We start from the raw sequence: 8,375 nt of genomic DNA, 5'->3' as shown, positions 1-8,375 counted from the left end.
ACTTTTTATCTTTTCTCGATTATTACTTGTTATTGTATAGTATGTAAATTATTGTAATCACTGAATACATAGGTAAAGAAAAAATAATTCTATTAATTAACTGAATTAATAATTTAAGCGATTATACAAGTAACAGTTATCCAAGAACATTCAAAAGCCATCTCTGGTTAATGATGACAATGTCATTGTCAACTAATGTTTACTGGGATTTTCCCATTGATTTTGTAATGTTTACATCTCCATACCAGTGAGAATTTTTACTAACCGTAATTTGCTGTGTAAAGAAAGAAAAAGTGTGATCTAAGAAAACGGCCAACGTTTTCGAGAAACTATTTTAAGACAGCTGATTCTTTCGTATATTGTTCCCTATGCTTCCTCGAACACCGTATCGGCCATCTGGCTCCTAATACAGGTTGCGTTCATTACTACGCAGCACACTATTGTACAGGTAAATACAAAATCAGGGTGATTGATTAGTGTGATAAAGCTTAGTAGATCCGCTATAGTAATAGACAGCAATAAAAGTTAATAACAAAACTTGTAGCTAACTTTGAGCTTCACATTACAAAATTATGATTTCTTAAATGAAACACCCTATATTTTATTTTATATTCGAAATCCTGTTAACTTCTCCATTACAAAAATATAAAGGTTTGTTATCTTATAGATTATAGAGGGTATTTACAAAGTTATAACCAATGTTCTAAGAAAATCGTAATAAGTTCAGCTCCCTGTATAAATAAAAATAAGCACAACAGCAAAATTTATAAATATGGTTGATATTGCTAATTTTCTTTATATCGAATACAGGATGAGTCAAAACGCAAGTACATTATTTTCTCAGTAATTTTAAATAGAACACCTTAATTAATAACTTGCTCTGAAAAATGAAAATATCGCGAAAACTAACAAATTTAGGCATATGGAATATTATACAAAAATTAAAGTACGGTATTGATAATTTTCGATGGTGATATAAAATACAGGGTGTTCTATTTAAAATTTCTGAGAAAAGAATGTACTTGCGTTTTGACTCACCCTGTAATCGATATAAGGAAAATTAGCAATATCAACCATTTTTGTAAATTTTGACAATCAACAAAAAAATAAAGTACCAGTAAACCATTGCTGTTGTGCTTATTTTTATATATACAGGGAGCTGAACTTGTTACGTTTTTCATAAAAAATTGATTATAACTTTGTAAAAGCCCTATATAACATAACAAACCTTTATATTTTTGTGATGGGAAAGTTAAGAGAATTTCGAATATAAAATAAAATATAGGGTGTTCCATTTAAAAAAACATAAGTTTGGTTTGCCACTATGTTATCGAACACCCTGTAACATTCTGACTAATTTTGTAATGTAAATCTGAAAGTTGGCTACAATTTTTGTTATCAACTTTTATTGCTATCTATTACTATAGCGGATCTACTGAGCTTTATCGCACTCATCAATCACCCTGTATATTGAATTTGAATTATTTTAGGACGAATCATTTTTTTGTCATTACTTTTTAAACCACAAAAATGTCTGGCAATTATAGTTCATATTTCTAATAATGTTTAAAAAGTAATGACAAAATAATTTTTCGTCTTACAATAATTTTAAATTCGATATGTTTACCTGTACAAATGTGCTGCGCAGTAATGAACGCAACCTGTATCAGCAGCCAGATGGCCGGTACGGTGTTGGAGGAAGCATAGGGAATAATATATTAAAGAACGAGTTGTCTTAAAATAATTTTTTTTCCGACGTTGCCTAGCTCTTGGTCCAGTGGGGATAGCCGTAAAATAATTGCGCCTTCGCTCTTAAAACGGATTAAAGTGATATTATTTTCCCTATCAACGATATATTTATTAAGAAGCAAATGGAAACGTTTCGGGGCCTCCAACTTATATTCCATAAACCTATATTCCTAAAACCGGTATTCTGATAAGCGGATTCGAACGTACATCTATGATATCTGATAAAACTAAAAAAACATTACTCTGACACCTACATAAATGAACATACGCCCTGTTTAACACACTTTTATTGGAAGGACCTTTATCCTTTGTTCCAATCCAACAACATTTCAATTATCTAAATCGAGAGTATATCTACGAGAACAAACTGTCTGTGGGTGAATGTTATTTCTTGATATTTCAATTATTACGCAAGATTTACTAATCGCATCATTCGGTTGCCTGGATACACGCGAATGGTGCTTGCTCCCTCTCGGATATGCCCTTTTAATGTCCTCATTCTATCTTGTTTTAGTTGCCTGACTCCCCTTTTGTTGCGTTATAGCGTATGAATGGTGAAGGTTATCGTAGGGAAGGATGCGTGTGATGTTGCAGGGACTAATTGTATTCTATAAACTGTAAAAACCATAAAAGAGCTAGAAATTCAGTTGTTTGCCAATATAGAGTAACATTTCTAAATTTCCACTGTATTTTTTATTTATTTATGTATGTATGTATCGGTTTTAGAACGTCTTTCGACGTTGTCCGATGCCTAACTTCCACGTCCTTCTATCATCCCATTGGCCATCTCTAAGATCCCTTGTACTCATTGCTTTGGTTACCCCTTCTTTCCATGTCTTTTTGGGTCTTCCTCGTTTTTTGCGGTTTGTTGGTTTCCACTGCATGATCTTTTTTGGGCAATCTTGTGTCTTCCATTCTTTGAACATGACCATACCAAATCAACTGTTTCCTCTCAATGTCTGTTGTTAAGTAACCATCTATTCCCATTCGTCGTCTTACTTCCTCATTTCGAACTCTTTCCCTACGGGATATACCTAACGATCTTCTAAACACATCCATTTCTACAGCTTCTAATTTTTTCCTGTTGTTCTCGGTTATTCTCTAAGATTCTGCTCCGTAAAGTAGCCTGCTTTTAATAAGTGTTTCATAGATATTGTATTTTCTCTGTATTCCTATTTCGGAGCTCCAAAGTATTCCATTTAGACAGACAATTGTTCTTCTAGCTTGTGTTACCCTTTTCTTTATTTCCTCATCGTCTTTTCCCGTTCTATCGAAGATTACTCCGAGGTAAGTGTATTCACTACAGGATGTGATTGGTTCATTATCCTCTAGTTCGATATTGGATAGCTCAGCTCCTATGGGTAGGTATTTAGTTTTTTCCACATTAATTTCCAAGCCCCACTGTTCATATTCCTCCTTTAGTTTTCTTGCCATATACTGTAGGTCGTCTTTATCATTAGCTATGATGACTTGGTCATCAGCAAATTGTAAGGTATATAAACAAACCTCCCCGAGGTCTATACCCATACCGTGGCATTTACGTTTCCACTGGTTTAGTGCTTTTGCAACATATATCTTGAACAAAGTTGGTGAAATACAGCAGCCCTGGCGCAGACCCTTGTTAACTATGAACTTTTTAGATAGTGTGTTGCCAATTTTTACTTGTGATGTAGAATTTTCATATAGATTTTTTAAGGCTTTGACTAGAGTGTAGGTGATGTTAGTTTCTTGTAGTGATTTCCACAATTTAGTCACAGGACGCTGTCGTATGCTTTACGGAGGTCAACAAACATGAGATGGGTCTCTTGATTGGTTGCTGATTTTTGTTTTCAATTAATTGTTTTAGGCAGAAGACATTATGTATGCAAGTCCTTCCAGTGCGGAAACCAGCGGGAACCAGTATTTTTTATACTTGTATAATATTATGTTATATTTTCATAGTTTGAATTTCGCGATGCCTTAGGGTACGAACATGCCGAAGTTACATCGATGTTAAAACAAACTTTCATTTTCTTATGAGATCGCACATACCAAAGATGTTGGAATTTACTTATCAACTATAATATATTTTTGTTAAGTGTTAGAATGAACACGTGAAGTATTTGTTCATGGGTGGCTTATTTCTCCGAATGCATAAAGGTCAGTTCGATATACCCTCTTACGTAAGATTGCATAAAAGTATCATGTTATAAGGGATGTGAATGCCAGAACTGTATGTTAGTTCTGCGTTCGATATTTAGTCTGTAAGAATATTTTGTAGAACACACATCTTAATTTCTTTCTTTGTATATTATTGTTATAATACGGTTCGGTTAAAATAAATAGTTTTTACTTTTATTTGTACCTTTTATTATCTTCTATTTCTAATAAAGAATGTGTCACCCGTTCACCCTAGCGACCTATCATCGCGGTTTACAACGATGTCGATGCCAAAACAAAATATTGTAGTTTGTTTTACATCGCGATCGAGTAGCTGATCGCGTGGTAAATTAAAGTATATTGGTGGTTTTTAAACCACGTGACATTCGCCGGAGATACGGCTGGTGTATTTATTCATTTCTTGTTGTAATCAGGTTGCGACAAGTTTTGGTTATATGGAAACCGCAAAGAACACTGAAAGGAATCTATCTTCGGTATGTTCTGCCCGTCATCGATGTAAACCTCGACCGTGATCGCGACCTACACCGCGTTCATCCATGTATCTTCGGCATGTTCGTACCCTTAGGCACCCGAGAGGCTCTATTCGCTGCACAAGTGCTTATGCAGAGGTGTAGGGATGTCAACTGTGACAAATATATTTATTTTATCGACTATAAAAAGGCATTTGATAGAGTAAAACATCATGCTCATAACCATCTTGAAAGAAACGGGATTAGATGATAAAGACTTGAGATTCTTGAGAATCATATATAATTTATGTCATGGCAGGGACATGTCTAGAGACAAGAAGATACCTAAACAATAACGAAAATATTACAATAGAGGCCGATAGGCAGCCGAAAAAAAGGATGGTCCAGAACAAGATAGATGGATGATGTAGGAAACGACCTGAAAACCATGAATATAAGACAATGGATGAGGATATAAAGGAGGTCTAAATGGAATGACATAGCCAGACAGGTAAAAACCCATCCAGGGTTATGACGTCAAAAGAAGAAGAAGAATTAAAAATACATATACCACTTAATTTTCACCCTTTTATCACCTACCCCTATTTTTTAATAGCCATATTAGTATTTTATTAATTTTTAACCGTGTTCGATAACCGACCAATAATCATTATAAATAGACCAGTTATCCTCGCCAAGCGTTTACGGGTGTCACTTCTTACTCATTACTCAGTAAACAGCAATATATTTGGTGATTATCAAAATGGATTCAGACTAAATAGAGCCACTACAGACAACATATTCATACTAAGAACAATACAAGAGAAAGCTTATGAATACGACATAGAACTATATAATATGTATATAGACTTTAAACAAGCTTTTGATAGTGTGAAAAGAGATAAAATGCTGGAAGACCTCCGTAATCTAGGTATACCAAAAAAATATACCAGCCTCATAAAAATGATGTTGCAGGGTTCAAAAGCCGCAGTTAGAGTAGATGGAGAACTGTCTCCCCTGTTTGACATCAACATGAAACATGAAGACGCACTTTTAACCATGCTGTTCAACCTAGTTTTTAAGGTAGTCATCAGAAAAACCAATGTAACCGGCCATATAAATACCAAAACAGTACAAGTTATGTGGCCATGATTAGTAGAAGCAAGATAAGACTAATAGAAACGTACAAGGAAATTAATCCTGAAGCACAAAAAAGAGGGCTAAAAATAAACGAAACAAACTAAGTACATGACCTTGAAAATAATATAACAATAGACAACTATGCTATTGAACGTGTAGATGCCTTCACATATCTAGGCACAGAAATCAATCAGAAGAATAGGGAACTTGCACATTTTTTTATTACATAATAATGTTCAGTTTTGTATAAAAATGAGATTTCCAAAATTTCACGCTTCAAAAACTCATAATAACTTTGAAGTACAAATTTAAAGTCTTCGGTATGTTAAAGTAGTTCAAACGACCCGTGACGTCACAGAGTTAAACTATATGGTTGCGTTTATGGTTATAGTTAGGAATATTCTTCTTCTTCTTCTTTAGTTTATTGGCCTCCACCTACTTGGGTATTTGGCCAGCTCGTCGTCGGGGAATAAAGGAAAAATATTTATATTCTAATGACATTTATCGTATGTCATTGTAATAAATATATACCAGTTTGTTAAAATTGAAGTTTGATACAGTTTTTGAAGGAAAGGAAAGAAGTTTTACTATTCAAAATAAAACCATTTTGTAAAAGTACAAGTTTCCTATGAATAGTTCAAACGATCAAAAACACTTGTAACGTCAAATAACTGTATTTCCTACTGACGTTTTTAATGTCTAATTTAAAATTATATATACAATTGGTGGAGAATGTAAACATATAACCCCGTGACGTCACGAAGCGTTTTTGGCTAACTGGTATAAGTTGAATTTTTAGTCGTCTTTAGGGGCCAAACGAAAGACAAACAAAACTTTTTTATCTTTGATACATGTTCTAAATTATGTTCTGTTGTGATTTATACCATTTTTTTCGAATTTAAAATTTTATGCAAGTTCCCTATTCCGTAAATAGCGGAATAAATTAATGCATACACGTATTGCCAGTGGAAATCGTACATACTATGCTAATAAAATATTGATGACATCGAAATTTTTAGACAAAAGAACCAAAATTACTATCTACAGAACCTTGATTAGACCCGTAGTAACCTATGGTTGTGAAACCTGAGCAGTGAAAAAAGATGAAGCCCAACTCAGGACATTCGAGGAGAAAATCAGGAGAAACGACGAGGTTAATGAACTGAATGAAGGGTATGATATTGTAAGATTTGTGAAAAGTCAAAGACTGTCATGTATCAAGTACAAAAATTCAAGTTCAAACCTTTTTCTATCAGGTATCGATAAGAATTTTAGCCATGTTTTATTCTAAAACATATTTTTTTAATTGTTAATGAAAAATGTTTCTTATGGGGACGCGGGCATTAACAACTAAAAGACAGTGTTTCATAATGAAATAAGTCCAAAAGACTTATCAAGAACTGATAGTATAAGGTTTGAAATTGAATTTAGGTACTTCGTAATTTCAAAAATGATATTTTATACTTATGTTTTTGAGCCTTGAAAATCGTCATCTTTCGTTCTTTTTTCAGTTTTAAATTGTTTATAACTAGAAAATGATCAACTTTAGAGAAAAATTACAAAAGACCTTTTTTGTTAAGAATGATCTAAAAAATCTGAAATAATATCTAACGGCGTCGAATTTTTTTTTTATTTAAAAAAAATGTCATTTTTTAATTATTAATTAATTATGGTTAGAACAAGATTAGATCGGGCAACCCATATTTTTTGTAATTGTTAACATGCTAAATTACATATCCAATATTTTTTATCCATTAAACAGATCGGTGCAGATCGACCTTATATCGTATCTTAAACTAGTATAGTATATGTATATATTTAGGTATAAAACTATATATAAATTTAATATAATTTACTAAAGAAAAAGAAACTGAAATCCAGTTAAATCTTTTAAGTACATCCTCTGAGCGGTATTGTAACAAACTATAATAGAAAATAGAGGACTTCCGGTTTTCCCAGCCAGAAGCTTTTGTAAAGCTTAAGGACTATTCCTGGATCTTTCTAGAGATTTCAATGAGGATATACCGCATCGTATGTCGTTTTCTTGGCGGTAGATCAAAAGTGCATTTCACTTAAACCCCTTAATTCGAAATTATTCATTTATTTATTTTATGATTAAAAAAGCGATTTTATTAAAATATTTCTTTCGATACGTTAGGCTATTGATTAAGTTCAAAATAAGATAGCTAAAAGGAACTACAACGTTAACGGGGTTTTATTGTTTTATATGGTCAATAGACCTCTAAATTTGAAAAAACCGCGGAGTGCTACCATTTAAAGGGATGCGTTTTTGAGAAAGGGGTGAATTAGTGCCTAGGCACAGGGTGATTGGGGGTGAGTTCTATGCACATTTGGTACAAACACGTCTACAGAAAAAGTGTTCCTGGTTAAATTTAACCGAAATATCACCTTTCAAAGTCAAAAATATTTTTTTAACAAAAATATATTCAAAACAAGAACAAAAAAAACACGAAATAAAGCAATTTTTTTGCCCCATAACATTTGTCCACGGGGATATACGTATAGCTATTGCTTCACAGAAAAAGAATTTCCATCCTTCCTCTTTAAAATGACGTTTGGTAGAAGTCTCTAGGATTTACAGTTTTTGAAATATGATCTTTCAAATTTCGCCACTCACAGCATTTTTGGGTTATTTTCCCCATTATTTCGAAACATTGTTCTGTAACTTTTTTCTACGCATGTCTAGATATATGCAAGGGTACATTTAGTAGGAAGATAAGTCAATTATTTTTAAAATGGTCTATTATATAAGGTTGTACGGCTATTTTTAAGCAAGTTATGGTTTTTCAAAGTTTCATACTTTTATTGCTTTTTTCGAACGCACGCGATGTTTAGAGCACGAGCGACAGCGGTGCG

This window comes from Diabrotica virgifera, chromosome 4 (assembly GCF_917563875.1).
Source record: "Diabrotica virgifera virgifera chromosome 4, PGI_DIABVI_V3a".
NCBI lineage: Eukaryota > Metazoa > Arthropoda > Insecta > Coleoptera > Chrysomelidae > Diabrotica > Diabrotica virgifera.
The sequence above is the reverse complement of the archived record's forward strand: the minus strand, read 5'-3'. Positions refer to the sequence as shown.